The sequence below is a fragment of the Heterocephalus glaber genome, unplaced genomic scaffold (genome assembly GCF_053883595.1).
Source record: "Heterocephalus glaber isolate CG9 unplaced genomic scaffold, H.glaber_assembly_v1.0 deba00001457, whole genome shotgun sequence".
Classification (NCBI taxonomy): domain Eukaryota; kingdom Metazoa; phylum Chordata; class Mammalia; order Rodentia; family Bathyergidae; genus Heterocephalus; species Heterocephalus glaber.
Window position 1 is genome coordinate 7,490,318 of NW_028258305.1, and position 19,007 is coordinate 7,509,324.

Below are 19,007 nucleotides of genomic sequence, written 5' to 3' on the forward strand. Positions count from 1 at the left end.
TTTGCTTTCACAGGTGTAAAAGGTTTTTATTCCTTCTGATTATTACAAGAGATCTCTGTTAAGTGACCTTCAAAAGTCCTGACTAGTCTTATTTATAGTTACAAACCTAAAAACTGTAAAAGGGTTATTATAATTCAACTTGGCCAAATACATCCAAGTGCATTCTGGTTTATAAACAATTATGTGTGCTTATCCATCTGTCTGTTCAAATTGTGACTGGTTGCAACATCCACAGCTGTTTTGTTCGAACTCAACAATTTTCTTCTTTTTGCCTTTTTTTTTAGATTTTAAAAATATTTGTCTATAACTTTAAAGACATGCTTCCACCCAGGTTGCCAACTGATCAAAATGATATTGAGACTGGTTTTACAAATGCAATGCATATTGCTGTCTGTGTACAATAACTTGGGAGTCCCCCATTGGTCAAAAAATAATGTGTAAATTAGGGCTGGGGATTTAGCTCAGTGGTTCCAGCGCCTGCCTCGAAAGCACAAGGACCCAAGTTTGATCCCCAGTACCAAAAAAAAAAAAAAGGCAAAAAAATAATGTGTAAATTATTGTGATCTGGTTCTCACAGGTCATCTAAAATTTGTTAAGATAATTAAATGAGAACACTTTAGGCTTAAGGAAACTGCTGGACAGGACTCCCCTTGGTGAATAAAGGAGCAGGTCTAGAAATATTTTGTTCCAGCCTTTGTTCACTAATGAGGCCCCAATAATTTCCATAGCCTCATGGGAGGCACACCCCAATAAATATTGCTAAACATATTGTGATATGTTTAAAAAGGTCATCATCAAAAGGTTTTCTGTGGGAAAGACAATAAGGTTTTATTAAAAGATGCTCTTGTTACAAAACTAAATTAAATTTCAACTAAAGATTTCCTTCCTAATGAACCATTTAGTCACAATTAAAATTTTATAGTTCCTTGAAAATATAAAACTACAATACCGTACTACACAGTACAATCAACAAAAATTACAGTATTGTAAAAAACAATTATAGTACTGTAGAAATTTTTGTACTGTACAAAAAGACAGACTCTATAAACAGTATGTATACAACTGTACAAAAAAAATGAGTCATAAGTCCAAGTGCCAAGTCATAAGTCCAAACAGTCGTTAAACAGGTAGGTCATTAAACGAGGAATATCTCTACTTCTTTTGGTTTACATAACAGTATAGACATAAAGCAGAGACTCTCTAGACTGCCAAAGCACATAATCACCAAATACAAACCCCAAAGATAAGCAAAGCAAAGATTTTCATCATGCCTAAGCAGGCAAATCACAAACCAATTATCACACTGAAGGAGGGAGAAATTTCACTTCAATTTTTAAGAACCCAAATGACAAAACTAATGTTAGCACATTAAAGAAAGAATATTGCTAGTTTTAGTTTGAAGTACAAAATGGGGTTCATCAACATCCCTAATGAGGTACATTCTAGAGCAAACTCATTTGCAAGTAACTTTGACAAACTCCAATATATTTACATGAAAGGAATAGAGATGATTACCACTTCCATCCCAAGTCCAAGTCATCTAGAGTTGCCTGAACATCAGTAGTGAGGCAGGAATAAACTATGCAATGGCACTTGCTTTCTAGGGGCTCCTGATAATCTACATGTTAAGATCCATAAACACTATGTACCACATCTAGTACAAAAATAGGAGTGCAGTGATGAATGACAAACTCCTTGGCCAAGGAAGAAGGCAGAGCCCACGTACTAATCAAACCAATTTTGGATTGTTGATTTTCTCCAACTAGAGGGATTACTAATTTGTTCTTCCAACAGCATAATTTACCTACTCCCAGCTTTCTCAATGCCATTTTCTTAAGTTATTCACAACAGCACCATTAAGCAAAAATAGAAACATTTCCCTTGGCCCTTCTTTAGAGGAAAGTAATAAATCTATGTAAGGAATGAAAAAGCTGGTTTTGCTGTTGTTTGTTTTCATTTTTTGGTACCAGGGATCAAACTCTGGACCTTGTGCTTGCAAGTCAGGCATCCCCAGCTCAGTTTTTTTTTTTTCAGTACCAGGGATTGAACTCAGAACTTTGTGCTTGAGAGGCAGGCAGTGGCACCAGTGAGTTAAATCCCAGGCTCTGTTTTTGTTGTTTTAGATAGGGTATCACTAGGTAGTTCAGGGTGGCCTTGAATTTGCTATGTAGTTCCAGGTGGCCTCATGGCAATCCTCCTGCCTCAGCCTTCCAGAGCTGGGATTACAGGTGTGTGCCACTACATTGGCAAGGAAGGCAAATGTTGAAATGACCAAGGACAGGATGACTTTCTAACTCAGAAAAGTTAATGGGGAGAAAAGGATTTAAATGATTTTGGGGGGGGCGGCGGCTAGGACCGTGGAGACTAATTTTGTTTGTCCTCCAACTGCAAAAGCTCTTTCTGTTTGTATCCCTGTATTAGTCTGCTAGGCTGCCAAACAGAAAGAACACCACAGACAGGATAGCTTACACACAAGAATTTACTGCTCACAATCCAAGCAAGACCAATGGCCAGCAGATGTGAGTACTTCTGAAGCCTTTCGTTTAGGCTCACAGATGGCCATCTTCTTATGTGGCCTCTGTGCACAAGCACCTCAGGTGTCTTTCTCTTCTCAGAAGAACAAGAGTCCCCTCTAACCTAACAGTCCCAGCCCCACCCTAACAGCCTCCTTTTAACTCAATTACTTCTTTAAAGACTTTCTGTTCAAATATAGCTAGATTCCGAGTTACAGAACAGAAATTCAAATATACGTATTTGGGATAGGAAATACAAGTTAGTCAGTAAAAATCCCCAGTGCTTGGAGGGTCCTGTGCTCATCAAGCATCTGATGTTTGTGATTGAGATGATGATGATTATGATGTTAACAATGAGGGCAATGAAGATAGTATGGCAGCAGTGACAACAATCTCACACTTAATTCTTAGTTTTCTGCCCATATTATACAAATAAGAATTTTTAGGCCAGGAAGGATGGTACATACCTGTAATCCCAGCATTGAGAGGCTGAGGCAGGAGGATCAATGCCAAGTGTGAGGCCAGCCTGAGTGGCTACATAGTGAGTTTGAGCAGCCTGATCTACATAGGAAGACACTGCCTCAAATGGAAAAACAATGACAACAAAAAAACCAAAAAAAATTTTCTACTAGTTAGTCCATGAGAGAGAGACAGAGACAGAGAGAGAGAGAGAGAGAGAGAGAGAGAGAGAGAGAGAGAGAGAGAGAGAGAGAGAGAGAGAGAAACTGTCTGTTGATTGGCCAAGTCTGCCAAGTCCACCTGGCAGAAGCCATATCTGGCCTCATTCTCACTGAACTTTATTTTGAAATGCCACTTAATCTACAGGTGCTTCCAAGATAAAACCTGTGAGGAAGGAGAATAGAGAATAGCACAAAAGAAATCTCTCTCCATTCCTAGATCCTACTGAGTGCCTTGCCTGCCATGCTGTGTCCCAAAGTCTAGACAAGGGATCTGGCACACCATTCTGTGAGAGAATGTGGGCCTAAGGGGGAGGATAAAGCATTTGTAATCACTAGGCATAGTTAGTCACCATCCTCTCAAGTTCAAATAGCTTACTGCAAACTTCTAGAGATGGTGTGGAGGGAGGTAGGAAGCCAGGAGGTTGCATCCTCATCCTAAGGTTGAATGCTGACATCACAGGTTGCTGGGTCCTTTGCTCAAAATGAAATAATCATCCCTTACATTAACATTAATAATAATCCCTCAGGTTAGAAAGCCTTTTATATGCATGGTCTCATTTGATCCTTAGAACAATCCTGTTAAATAGAAAGAGAAAAAGCCAAGAGGTAAGATATTCTGAACAATTATAAAAGTGACAGAATTTGCCCATCTGACCCAAAGCAGATCTTTTTCAGCCTGACAGACTGTTAGAAAATGCAATGAATTTTAAGAGATTTGATATATTTTCATCCTACTTACAGAAGAAAAGAAAGTAAGCCCCACTTAAAATTGTCTACAATTCTATAAACTAGAGCTTAAAAGTTCAGTCCCTTGTAAAAGTCAGCAAGTAGTCAGGTCCTAACTAGGAAGTACTATATAAGATTCTTACTTGGTCACCACCTTTCATTCAGTAGACTCTGGAAGTAGTAGAGGGAACAGGAAAGTTTAGGGCAAGTGGGATACATTCCTGGGCCTTTGAGAAAAAGTGAATGCCAAAGCTAAAGAAAAATCAACATGAAAGACAGGTGTAGGAGAAACTGTGGGAAAAGGCTAACAAATCTGAAGACATAAATAAATTTGGGAGAGACAAAATTATACTTAAAAGTGATAATGATAACATTAATAAGGAATGACATTGGTTAACAATTGGTGAACACATATAAAATGTCAAGCTTTGTACATGCATCATTTCATGCCAGAGAAGATAATTTTATCCCATTTTACAGAAGAGGAAAGATAATGAGTAACTTGTCCAAAGCCATACAAGTAGTAAGTGGCAAAACCAGTTTTAAACCCAGGTCTGTCTGGCTTTAGAACCTGAGCACTTAACCATTTCACAATTCTGACTCACATTCATACATAACTTAACATCATCATTAACAGTCACTAAGTACCCACATGTGAATGTTGTCCTATGATTCAGTTAACTTTAACAGAGACTCAAAGAAAATCTGGGTGTTGCCTATATGATACTCAAAGTCAATCTACAGGGGCCAATAAAAACCACTTTATGGATAAGCAATGAGCACATCTATCTTGTTAGTTTTCTCATTGCTGAGACAAAATACTCAACACTCAAAAGTTAAAGAAGCAAAGGTTTATTTCAGCTCACAGTTTATAGAGGTTTCAGTTCATAGTTGGCTGGCTCCAAGGCAGGATGGCATGGAGGGAGTTATGGCAGAGAAGAAATAATCCATGGCAGGGCAGGCAGAAAGCAGCAAGCAGCAAACCTTCTAGACTTTTAGCCTGTCTAGGCTAGAAGCCTATTGGATAGGGTCACCTACACCCAGGGTGGGCCTTCCCATTATTCACACCTAGAGCTAAACCAATTTGTGGAGTAATCCAGTACCATATATCCATTATCCCAGTATCACAAACCAGGATCCAGACACCCCCAAAGGTCCCACTTATGACTGCATGAGGCTTTGGGGGGACATCTATATATAAGCCATAACATCATCCTAGCTGCATTTGGAAAACTTCTACTATGTCTGCAGTGGTGTGATGGGGCAGAAGCTCAGCTGAAATAATACATACACAGGATGCAAGCTGAGAAGCATACAATAAAGAGACTAAGTTCTCACAATGGCTTTTATTCCTTCCTTCTTGGTGGAGAGGTGGAGAAGCAGGGAGGATTCACTATATAGCTACTTGTTACCATTGGCAGGAGAGCTGGAAGCAAGGTTTACCTTCGCTGTTCTAGAGACTAGAGTGTGAAGCTCCTGGAATGAGATTCCTTCTCTCATTACTCTAAACCACTCCAACACTAACCAAAATACCTATTTAAATCCAGGGTTCTGTGTATTTGTAATCATAAAATCTGCCTGTCATCTGCCTGCTTTTCTGATCAAGGACACCAAATGATTCCCTTTTTAAAAAATCACATCATTATTTTACAGGTGTTTTGTTTGAGACATGGTCTCAATATCAACATGTAGTCCAGGCTGGCCTTGAACTCACTAGATTGCCCAAGGTAGCCTTGGCCTCCTTCCTTAGCCTCCCAAGTGTTGGGATTGCAGGTATGTGTCACCACAACAGAATGCAAGAAGATAAATATAGAGCACCACTCCCAGCTCAGAGGAGGTGAGCTGCATGGGTGCCAGCAGCACACATCCACCTCCACCCCCGCCCCAGTCGAAATAAGAAGACAGGTAAACAAGCCTCAAAACCAGACTTACAGATCACCTACAGCAACCCCAAAGGGAAACAAGATGGAACACTCTGACACTCAACCACCTGGACTCGCTGAACTGGCAACAAAAGAGGATCTGGAAAGAATGAAATCAGATATAATTTCTCAGATAACAGAAGAGATTGTACCCACAGTGTAAGACATGATTAATAAATCTAGAGAGGACATAGATAAAAAATAGAGGAGCTGAGAGACATGATGGAATCTCAACATAGGAATCAAATGAAATCCATAAAATAGATACAAACAGATTTCCAGGAGATTGAAAACTCCATTGAAAGCTTATGCAGCAGAATGAGCCAATGTGAAGACAGAATTTCAGATATACAAGATAAGACTGTAATTAGTGACCATGAAAAGAAAAATTTCTTTTTTTTTTTCATTTATAAACTCTTTATATTTATCTTTTTTAGAAAAATTCTTTAAAATTGTAAGGGACCCTGAGAAATCAATCCAGCAGCTGCTAGACCATGCAAAGAAGAATAACATAAGACTGACTGGAGTCGATGAAGAAACAGGAAAGAGTGCCGATGACATAAAAAAACTTTTCACAGAAGTGATGGCAGAAAACTTCCCAAGCAGGGGAAAAGAACTTGACATACAGATAAGTGAGGCATATAAGACTCCAATGAGCCTTGATCAAAAAAAAAAATCTACCCATAGGCATATCATAATTAGGATTCCAGAAACCCAACAGAAGAACAAAATTCTACAAGCAGTTAGAGAAAAGAAATAACTCACATACAAAGGAAAGCCCATCAGAATCACAGCAGACTTCTCAATGCAAACCCTCAAGGCAGGAAGATCTTGGAGTGATGTATTCCAAGCTCTAAAGGAAAACAGCCTCCAACCCAGATTGATGTACCCTGCAAAACTATCTTTCAAAATTAATGGAGAAATAAGATACTTTCATGACAAAGAGCACCTTAGGAACTTCATGAATACCAAACCAACACTCCAAAAAATTTTAGACAATATCCTAGGAAAAGACAACAAGGATCACAACCCCAGGAAGCAAAGCAGAATGAATCCATTGGGCACGACAAGAAATTAAATGCAAAGGGGGAGAATCCAACAAAAAGAAAAAGTCATGACAATGATAAGTCAATTCGTATCAGTTATGACCATCAATGTTAATGGTCTCAATTCACCATTTAAAAGAAATAGTCTGGCAGAATGGGACAAGAAGCAAGATCCAACAATATGCTGCATACAAGAAACACACTTAATTCAAAAAGAAACTCATTGACTGAAAGTTAAAGGGTGGAAAATACTCCATGTGACAGGAACTCAAAAAAAAGCAGAAGTAGCTACCCTCTTTGCAGATCAAGTGGATTTCAAACCAAAATCTGAAACACTTCTGGTCTCAAGAATTTCAGATAGTCAACTAAGGGATAATCAACTTGTACGTACACATCTATTGTGAACATGTGTTTTCATTCCTCTTAAGTAAAAACTTAAGAACAGAACTGTTGGTTCTGAACAGTAATATAAGCAATTTCTATGTTGTTTTCCAAAATGGTTTTATCATTTTACATTCACATTAGCAGTATTCGAAAGTTCTAACTGGTTCACACCTAAGCTGAGATCTGTTCTTTTAAAACTTTTAACTTCACCTCCCTAATGAGTGTATAATATGATCTTGTCATTGTACTGATTAGTATTTATCTGATTCTAGTGTTGCATATCTTTCCTTGTGCTGTACTGGCTATTTATCATCTTCTGTGTCTACTTTTTAATTGGGTTATCTATTAATGAGCTGTAAGAGTTCTTTATATATTCTGGCCATGGGTTATATGTATTACAAATATGGTCAGTTTAAGGACTACTTTTCATATTCTTAATGATGTCATTTAGGGCTGGGGATTTAGCTCAGTGGTTTTGCTGCCTGCTGAGCAAGCGCAAGGACCCGAGTTCAATCCCCAGTACCAAAAACAAAAACAAACAAACAAATGATGTCATTTAAAGTTCTAAATTTTGATGGAATCTCATTTATCAATTTTTTTCTTTTATACATCATGTTTTTTGTATCCTAGGAAATTTTTGCCTACCCTAAATTCATGAACATTTTCCCTTATAATTTCTTCTTAAAGTTTTATAGTTTTAGTCTTTCATATTTAGGTTCATAGATTCTTTCAAGTTATCTTTATGTATGGAAATAAAGGGTTGAGGTTAATTTTTTACATACAGATAACAGGTGTTCTAGTACCATTTGCTGAAAACACTATCTTTTCCTCTGCTCTTGAGTTGAGTTTATGTTCTATAAGATGTTAATGCTAAATAATCTTTCAAAACTCAGTGGACCATATATGTGTGGTTTTATTTCCAGATTTTCTGTTTTATTCCAATGATCTATGTCTTTCCTTACACCAACACTGCCTTGATTACTGTAGCTTTAGAGGAAGTCTTAAAATTAGGTAATAAGGGCTGGGGATTTAGCTCTGTGATTCTGCCACCTGCCTTGTAGGCACAAGGACCCGAGTTCAATCCCTGGCACCAAAAAAAAATTATGTAATAAATGTTTTCCAACACTGTTTTTTTTTCTCTTTACTTTTCTAGGTCCTTTGTACTCCTACATACCTTTTATATTTCAATATCCAATTCTTCATTTATAGAAAGTATACATAGACCTGAATTTTTATATATACCTTGTGTTTTCTAGTCCTGCTAAATTCAAATACAAGTTCTAGGGGATCGTAGAGATTTCTTAGTATTTTCTCTGTAGATGATCATTTCATCTACATATAAAGATTTTACTTATACCTTGCCAATCCTATGCTAATTGTTTCTTTTTTATTGCCAGACTATTTTGGTTTGGGCCTATGTTTCAAAGTTCAATGGAGAGATGAAGAGTATATATATCTGCCCTTGTTCCCCACCTTAGGGAGAAAGCATTGTATCTTTTCCATTCATATAAGGCATTTTTGCTGAAGTATGGAGTACATGGCTTATTCATTGAGACGGTTCTGTTCTACTTCTAGTCCCCTGATAGCTTTTACCATGAACACCTGCAGAATTTAGTCCAATACTTTTTCTCCAACTACTAACAGGATCATATGGCTTTTTCCTTTCCTCTGTTACAATGATGACTTATGGGGTTGGATCTTCCAATGCTGAACCAACACTGCCATTGGTATAATAAAACCACATTCTACATACTGCCAAATCTGACTTCTAATAGTTTGATTTGTTAAACAAATTTTTATCTACGTTCATACTTTTTTCTATTATCTTTATCCAGTTTTAGTATTAGCACAATGTTGATTTCCTAAAATGAGGGGAAAAATGTTCCTTCTTGTTTCTGCTTTAAATGTATGACATAAGTTATCAGTTAAAATGTTTATGAGCCTGTTGTTGTCATATAGGTAGGTTTTCAAGCTAGGAAGATACTTTCTTTAATGGGTGCTTTTCAAATTTTATATTTCCTCCAGAGTCAGTTTCATTAATTTGTCTTCCAAGGTACTTCTTAGAAGTTGTCAAATTTATTTCAAAAATGATTTTTGTAATATGCTTTCTATATCCTTTTAAATTCTGTAAAATCTGTAGTAATGTTCTTTAAATTTTGATATTGTAATTTTAAAAATGTACAATTGGCCGGGGATTTAGTTCAGTGGTTCCAGCTCCTGCCTCGCAAGCACAAGGTCCCAAGTTCAATCCCTGGTACCAAAAAAAAAAGTATAATTGATATGTGTAATAGGAAGAAAAGGTCTAAAGGAGTAGGGGAAGTGGGAGGGGTAGGGGAAAGGAAAGAAGGGAAAAGAAAAAATATGAGAAAAGGAAAAAAAATGGAAACAAAGTCTTTGCAAATAGAGAAGGGTGGAGGGGGTGAAGGGAGGGCAGGGGAAAGGGAAAACAATAAGAACCAAGATACACCATGTAAAAGTACAAGATCCCAATGATGAATGTAACTGTATTTTACATCTAAAATGTATCAATAAACGTAATGGGAAAAAAACCCACACACAAAAAAGATAAATATATTAAATTATAAGTTTAAACCTTAGACAACCTTTGGCCCACATCTATTCCTTGATGAAAGAAAGAATAAGAGAGGGAGAGAGGGAGAGAGGGAGAGAGGGAGAGAGGGAGAGAGGGAGGGAGGGAGGGAGGGATATAGACAGTATGACTTATGTATTTTCTGTGTGAAAACACTATCTCTATTTATCTTGCCAACTTGGTTTAGCAAATTCTTTTCCATTAGAGGAAGCATGCACCAAGCATGGTGGCACACACTTATGATCCCAGCACTTGGGAGGCTAAGGCAGGAGGATTGCTGCAAGTTCAAGGCCAGCCTGGGCTACATATTGAGTTCAAGACCTGGGGGCTGGTGGTGTAGCTCAGTGGCATCGCGCCTGCCTGGCAAGCTCAAGGTATTGAGTTCAATCCCTGGTACTGGGTTAAAAAAAAAAAAAAAGACCAGCCTAAACTACATAGTGAGACCCTGTCTCAAACGAACAAACAATAGAATAGAACTATGGCTCCTAATTCTTGAATGAAATGCCTTAATTAGATTTTGCTGGTTTCTGAAGAATTTTAGCCACATTTATAAAATATAAAACATTTGAGGACCGGGAATGTAACTCAGTGGTAGAATCCTTGCCTAGCATGCACAAAGTCCTTGGTTTGACTCCCTAGTACTACATAGAGTACACAAAAAATATTGAAATATTTTTGTCATATAATTTCAAACATACAAAAGTTATGACAAAATATGACTTATTTTCTTTACCCAAATTCACCAATTGTTCAGTTTTTTACATTGTTACATTTGTTTTATCATTCTTTCTCATAATCACTTGAGAGTAAGTATGGGATGTCACGTCCTTTTATTCCTGGACACTCTAGTGTATATTTCCTAAAGACAAGAACATTCTCTCATATAGCCACAGTTATATAATACTGATAAATACAGATTGAGCACCTGTTATGGTTTAGAGAATGTCCACCCCAAAGCCTCGTGTGTTCAGAGATGGGGCTTTTGGAAGGCAATTGGATCACAGTGATGCTATAGCTGACTTGCTGTTGGGGGGTGATACCTGGTTGGAAGAGGCTGGTCACTGGAGGTATATCTCTCTCCCTATTTCTTCTCTCTGCTTCTAATTCCCATGATGAAAACAGCATTTCTCCGCCAGGTCCTCCCACCTTATTGATTTTGCTTTGGAGTCAACCAACCACAGACTGAAAACATGAGCCAAAATACACCTCTCCTACTTTAAGTTGTGGGTGTGAGATATTTTCTCCCTACAAGAAGTGACCAAGACAGTATCTCTGTTATGGCTTAGATCTAGATGTCACCCCAAAGCCTCATGTGTTCAAAGGTGGGGTTTTGGGGCATGACTGGATCATGGGTGTGTGATACTAAATTAGTCCACTGATGGGCTTATAGCTGGGTATGTGTTGGGAGGTGAAGCCTGGTGGGAAGAGATGGGCTACTGTGGGCGTGGCCTGGAAGGGTGTGTGTGTACCCCTACTCTGCCCTTGATGGATCACTGCTTCTTTCCTGCTATGCCATGGACTGTTTCTTCTCTGTCATGCCCCTTTACCATGCCACCCTGCCTTGGAGCCTGCTGATGATGGACTGAAACCTCTACAAACTATAAGCCAAAATAAACCTTTCCTCCTTTAAGCTGGAGGTGTTGGATATTGTATCTCAGTGACAAGAAAGCAACTAAGACAATCTCTAACCCCAAAATTTGACATCTGACATACTACAAAATCCAAAACTTCATGAGTGCAAATATGATGACACACTTGGAAAACACACCTGACCTCAGGTGTCAGGTTGCATTCAAGACATAGGCTTACTAAAAACAATTCCATAAAATTATCTCTAAGGCATGCTTATAGTATAAAGTATATGTGAAACATAAATGAATTTCATGTTTAAACTTGTGTCCTATCTCCAAGATCTCTCTCTATATATACATATATGTGTGTGTGTGTGTGCATATATATATAAACACAGAAATATTTCAAAATCCAAAAGAATGTGAAACACTTCTCATCCCACATATTTAGGATAAGGGATACTCAGCATATATTAACATTTAATCCTATTTGTAGTCAAATTTTATGAAATGTGATACACAGATCTTTTCTGTCCTGATCCATGGTCACAAAGTATATTTAGATGTCCTTATTCTTTTAGCTTTTATTCACACTATTGAAGCGGGACTTTAAAAAGAAGGAAAAACAAGTTTCCTGGACCTAAGCAATTCCCCCTTAGACTTCCTCCTCCCTGGGGCTGTTGTTCTTTGTTCTATTATAAATAAAATTAGAAACTTTGTCCCTGTAAGTAAGGTTTCACAACCTCCTGTTCTCATAAGATCCTGTTTTTACCCAACCAAGGCCACCAAGATATGCTAAGATACAAAATTGTCACAGCTTGACTAACTGCCTTTGTTTTGCTTCTGTCCACAAGTTTTGCACTGTTAGATAGACCAACCTCCCTACACAACATGTATAAAACTAGAGCCCTTCCTTTGTTCTGGGCTCAGCCTTTGGACATGCATCTGCTGAGCTGGTGTGCACTTAAATAAAACTGTTTCAGGCCAGGGATTTAGCTCAGTGGTTCTGTCGCTTGCCTAGCAAGCACAAGGACCCAAGTTCGATCCCTGGTACCAAAAAAAAAAAAAAACTGTTTCACCTGTTGGATTCTCCAATATGTTAAATTCTGCAACACTATCATTCCCACATACAAAGTCCTCACTCTCTGAATCTTCCATACCTTTCAAGACCTAAATTAAGTCTTTTTTTTTTTTTTTTCCTTCAGTTTTTTGAGATAGAATTTCACTAGGTAGTTCACACTGGTCTTGAGCTCACTATGTAGTCCAGACTGGACTCAAACTTATGGTGATCCTTCTGCTTCAGCCTCCCAAGTGCTGGAATTACAGGGATGAGCCACCATGCCAGGAAAGTTTTATTTCTTTAATGAGGATTTTCCTGATCCTTCCAGCCAATCAAGCTATCTCTCCTCTGAATTTCTAGAAGACCTCATGATCTTGTAACAATTCTTGCACAATGTCTTATAGTGTCTGAGTCTATGTGTATGTACCTATCTATTTATAAGTTCCTATCTCCAATGATTACTGAACACAGGCAATAAATAGTCTGTTATATAGACCTAAATTCAAATGTGAATTAAGATTCCACCATTTTCTAGCTGTGTGGTTCACTAGGTTTTAGTTTCCTAATTTTCACTTTTATGTTTTAATTTTTTTCAGTACCAGAGATCAAACTCAGGACCTTGCGCTTGCCAGGTATTTGCAGTGCCACTGAATTACATCCCCAGCCAGTTTCCTAATTTTTAAAAATGGTGATTTTATTTTATGTTTTTGTACAACAGGCTCTTGCTATGTCATTCAAGCTGTCCTTGAACTCATTATGTAACCCAGGATGGCCTCTAACTCAAGGTGATCTTCCTGTCTCAGTCTCCTGAGTGTTGGGATTATAGGCATGTGCCACCATGCCTGGTTTAAAATGGAGATTTTAACAAATTTAACTGGTAAGGTTTCTGTGAAGATCTCATAGTGTATCTTAGGCAACTTTAACAGCTCTGAGGGAGATAAAACATCTCTGATTTTACCACAGTATGCCCTATTCAAAAATATTTTTTAAATGTTAAATACACAGTATTTCTAATTTCCAAAGGGAAAAATAAGTACTTCATTCTGACACTAACACACTGTACCTCTAGTGATCTAATCCAGCCAGGGAACTTCATTGCCAGACTGAAATCAGCAGCAGTATCTCGCTTCTTGGATACTCCCAATGGCTGCCTCCTGATATCCTGCTTCTGCCCGTATTAGCCCAAGAAGTATATGTCTATCAGTTAGGGGAAGAATACCAGAGGTACCATAGTTAAGTGGGTTTCTTTCCTTTAAGCTCTGGCTGTGACTGTGGCCATGGGTGCTGAGTGGTAGAGTATGATGGCACAAATGTGAACAAGACTCCATGCTAGAGCTATCAAGAATGTGAACCTGCTTATGGAACTACTAATGAGCGCTCTGATTAAAAGCAGGGTCAGAAGCTCAGGTACAAACTCTGTCCTTCCTATCTGTCCATCACTGCCAATCCTAAGGAAGAAGAGAATATTCAAATCAAGCACTTTTCTTATAATCAAATTGAGAATTTTAATATTCAACAATAACTCTGAAAAATCAGAAGTCCACAATTTAGATGGCATTCATACCATACTTCACTTCCATAATTTCCTTGCTCTTAGCAAGAGGGAAGGGGAGCTGGTATGCAGAACGTTTCCAATCTAGTATTTTGATATGATAATCATCCTCCCTACCTCTGAGAAAACACCAATAAAATTCTGTTTGTGTTAAATTGATCCTCTGTGCCACAGACTGCAACAAAATGAAGATTGCAGTAGCTGCATCAATTCTTCAAAGTACAGAAATATAGGGCTGGGGATTTAGCTCAGTGGTTTCAACGCCTGCTATGCAAGCGCAAGGACCCGAGTTCGATCCTTGGTACAAAAAAATATATGTATATATAGTCTGGGCATGGTGACACATACCTGTAATCTCAGCATCTGGGAGGCTGAGGCAGGAGGATTGCCATGAGTTCGAGGCTAGCCTGGATTACATAGTGAGTTCAAGGCCAACCTGAACTGCATAGCAAGACCTGTCTCAAAAAAACCCCCAAAAAACAAAAAACCGGGCTGAGGATTTAGCTCAGTGGTTTCGCCGCTTGCGCAAGCGCAAGGACCCGAGTTGGATCCCTGGTACCAAAAAACAAACAAACAAACAAAAAACCAAACCAAACCCAGGAAAAAAAAAAAAAAGAAATAGGGCGGAGGATATAGCTCAGTGGTGCCGCTGCCTGCCTTGCCTCACAAGCACAAGGTCCAGAGTTTGATACCGGGTACCGAAAGAAAAAAGAAATATAAACCTACTCTGAGGTTTAAAATAAAATTTCATTTCAGTTTTTCTGTTATTAACTCAAAATATTCCATCATTTTCATTTTTCCTCTTTGTCAATTAGAACTTCAAATGAAATCAAATCTTCCTTAAAGTATTAAAAAAAAAAAAAAAGAAAAAAGAAAAAGAAGAAGAAACAAGAAAATCCCTGTGTCCAACAATTCAAACTGTAAGGAATGGCCTCTAGCAAAATAATGACAATTTATACCTGCAATTTGAAAAGAAAAATAATTCTAATGAAAAACCTTTATGCTCATCAATGAAGATTAAAAATACTATAACATGAACATTAAAAATGGAACTTTCAAAAATTCTGTCATTTATAGGGCACAGGCCCTAAGTTTGAGACTACCTCTGAGAAATATATTAAAATAAACAGTTTTAGGGCCAGGGATTTAGCTCAGTGGTTCCGCCACCTGCCTTGCAAGCGCAAGGACCTGAGTTCGAAAACCAGTACCAAAAATTAAAGCAGATGTGATATGGTGGATCGAACACATGCTATTTCTTTCTGTGAGTGCTTCTGAGCCATTTCAAAAGCATCCCATTAGCTGGGAGTGGCTGTCCGACAGCCCAGATGTCACCTCCTTTATAGGAGCAGCGTGGTGCCAGTCCAGAATCCTGCTGCATGGAAGGAGATGTGGTAAGGTCAGTCGAATCCATTCTGTTTTCCTATGAGTGGTTCTGAGCCATTTCAGAAGCATCTGATTAGCTGGGAGCAGCTGTATGCGGGATCGGGAGACAAGGCGATCACCACAAAGCTCACAAACAGCCTGAACTACATAGTGAGACTCTTGTCTCTAAATAAATAAATACACACACACACACACACACACACACACACACAGTATACTGTGGGACTGCATAACTCTGTAATCATAAAACCTCCTAGCCCCAACTGTGATTGAATGTGAGTTAATGGATAAAGATGTTTGTTAGTTTTGGGACACTAGATAAAATCTGTAACAGACCTAAAGTCCCAAAGTAAACTACTCAACTCCTTGTTTGCCTGGAACTGATGTTCTGGACACCACAATCTATAGAACAATCTGCAAATGTCTGCTGACCATCAATATGTGACAGTCGACCACTAACCTTTGTCCTTTTTCTTTAATTCTATATGTTAACTTCCCCCTCAACCCCCTATAAGAACAGCCTCGGACTCTGAGCCAGTTGCCTCTCTAAGCTACTTTGCTTTGGGAGTGCCGTCTGGCCAGATTAATAAAGGTCTGTTTTACTTTCCAACTTGTCTGGTGTGTTCCTTCCCGGGTGTTCTTCGCTGCAGTCAGCTCCTTGGAGTGTTTGGTAAGGCCCTCGGTCTTACATTTTGGAGGCGCCAGCGAGATCCCCGGGTAAGGAACCCCAGTTCAGCCGAGACTCTGTGGCGGGATCCAGCAGGAGACTCTCAGGCACAGACCTCAGAAAACCTCTGGAGGTAAGTTTTTTGGCCGGTTGCAACCATTTGTTAAGTCAGGAGTGAGGTGGCTGATGAGCCGGGGAGCCTCCCTTGACCCGAAGGTTCCTGACGAGGAACAAGGGAAGATTTGGTTTCATTTCTGTTGTGGCGCCTGTTCGTCTTGTTGTTCATACGTTAGTGTCCTATCTGTTGTGTGTTTAATTTTGCATTTCTTTCCAAACCATCAAGGGCAGAGATGGGAGGATCCTGCTCCAAGAATACTCCATTGGATTGTTTTCTCACTAATTTTAAATTGGCTTTTTCCCCCAAACAGGAGGACGAATATGGGGTTAAATTCTCTCGTGGAAAACTTCGCTCCCTGTGTCAATTGGAATAGCCAGCCTTTGGAGTTGGATGGCCAGCTGAGAGCTCTTTTGACCCAAGCCTCTGTCAGGCTGTATGGAAAAGGCTCACTGGTCACCCTAGTCATCCTGATCAGTTCCCATATATAAATATCTGGGTTCAGGCTTGTCAAGAGCCTCCGGCTTGGTTGCAGCATTGTTCCTTGTGAACAAACACTCGCATTCTGGTTATGGCTCCAAGGGAACCCTGAGGGTCCAAAACCCGGGCTCCCAGGCCGGTGCTCTCACAAGATCCTGATCCCTTAGATCCCTTCATAAGACCTCCACCCTATGTGGAACCTCCCTCCTCCTCTGATAAAGCTGGCCCCAGATCTCGAAACCCTTTCTACCCTCCTCTTCCCGAAGAAGAAAAATCTCTGGATTCTGTAACCTCCCCCTCCCACATGCAAACAGGGGCCGCTTATGGTCCCAGCGGGGCTCCCACTGAAGGGGCTGGTTCAATACCTCTTTTGCCTCTTTGGGAAATAGAACAAGGTCATTATATCTATATCCCTTTCTCTACCAGTGACTTGTATAATTTGAAACATCAAAATCCCCCTTTTTCAGAAAAACCCCAGGCTTTGCTCTCCCTCCTAGAATCTGTTTTTCATACCCATGACCCTACCTGGGATGATTGCCAACAACTCCTCCAAGCCCTCTTCACCTCCGAGGAAAGAGAAAGGATCTGAGGGCAAGCCATCAAGTCAGTGTTGGGAGGAACAGAGGGCCCACTTGATGAGCAACAATGGGCCCATATCAAGGCACAACTTCCGTCCACCCATCCCCTGTGGCAATTTAATTCCTCCGGCGGGAAAGAAGCTCTCCAAACCTACCATCAGCATCTCTAGCTGGCTTGAGGGGAGCCGCTCAAAAGCCTACCAATTTGAGCAAGGTAAGCGAGGTCCTTCAAGGACCTGAGGAATCCCCTTCTGCCTTTCTGGAGCATCTGTTGGAAGCATACCATACATATACTCCAATTGACCCAGATGCCCCTGCAAATTGACAGGCAATTAATTTGGCATTTGTTACTCAGTCAGCCCCAGATATTAGACAGAAATTACAGCAGATGGAGGGATTTGAGGGAGAAAATAGGGAAAAATTGATGAGCATGGCAATGAAGGTGTTTAATAACAGGAATCCTTTTGATGACAGAATGGCTAAAAAGATAGGAAAGGCGAACATTGCAGCCTTGGCAGATGGAGGTTTTATCCAAAAGGAATACAGAGATAATAAAAAAGAGGATAAAAGTAAAGTACGGCCCTTGTTAGAGAAGGATCAATGTGCATATTGCAAAGAGAAGGGCCATTATAAAAGGGATTGTGAGAAGTTGAAAAGAAAGAGAGAGAAGGAGGATAAAAAAGAAAGACATGGAGTTCTTCTGGTAGATGAAAAAGATTGATGAGGCCAAGGCTCATGGCCGCTTGATCCTAATGAGCCTATGGTGACTTTGGAAATAGGGGGAACAGATATCCAATTCCTTGTGGACACTGGCACAGCCCATTCTGTCCTAAAGACCCCCCCTTGGAACCCTTTCTTCCCTAAAGTCCTCCATTACCAGAGCCACAGGAAAGTCGGCTTCTTATCCTTGGACCACTAAACGAACTGTAAAACTGGGAAAAGGCACTGTTACTCATTCCTTCTTAGTTATCCTGGAGTGCCCACACCCATTGTTGGGAAGAGATTTGCTACGAAAATTGGGGGCTGTTATTTCCTTTGAGCCTGAAGGAGGGGCTTTTGAACTCAAGCCACCCTCTACCATCATGGTAACGGCTCCCCTAGAAGATGAATTTAAATTTCTAAAGGAGGGCACAGAGCCCCCCAACAGAAATGGGACTACCTTCAGGAAAAGTTTCCCCAGGTATGGGCTGAAACCAATCCACCCGGGCTGGCAAAACACCATGCCCCGGTGGTGGTTCAATTGTTGACCTCTGCCACCCCCACCCGTGTGTGGCAGTACCCCCTTCGGCTGGAAGCCAAGGTAGGGATATGCAAGCACATCCACCAACTCCAGGAAGCCTGATCCCTTGCCAGTCAGCCTGGAATACACCCCGGCTTCCTGTAAGGAAGCCTGGCACCTCAGACTTCAGACCAGTACAGGATTTGCGGGAGGTAAACAGCCGGGTGGAGACCGTTCACCCAACAGTACCAAACCCCTGTACTCTGTTGAGTCTCATCCCTCCTGCTCATGTGTGGTACTCAGTATTAGACCTCAAAGATGCATTTTTCAGCCTGCCTCTAGCACCTGTGAGCCAGCCCCTCTTTGCATTTGAATGGACTGACCCAGACACCGGAACTACCAGACAACTGACATGGACCCGGCTGCCACAAGGATTTAAAAACTCCCCCACTCTGTTCAGGGAAGCTCTCAGCAAGGATTTACATGAGGTAAGAAAAGTGTTTCCCCAGGCGACTATTCTT

At 40.0% G+C, this 19,007-nt stretch overlaps 2 protein-coding genes across 5 annotated transcripts in view; both read right to left on the bottom strand.

The window, feature by feature from the left end:
• The window catches only part of B3gnt2 (UDP-GlcNAc:betaGal beta-1,3-N-acetylglucosaminyltransferase 2), a 202,236-nt gene that overhangs the window by 120,648 nt on the left and 62,581 nt on the right, over positions 1–19,007 (bottom strand). The gene's annotated exons all lie outside the window — the stretch shown is intronic.
• Commd1 (copper metabolism domain containing 1) overlaps positions 1–19,007 on the bottom strand; it is a 140,715-nt gene that overhangs the window by 18,928 nt on the left and 102,780 nt on the right. The window lies entirely within an intron of this gene.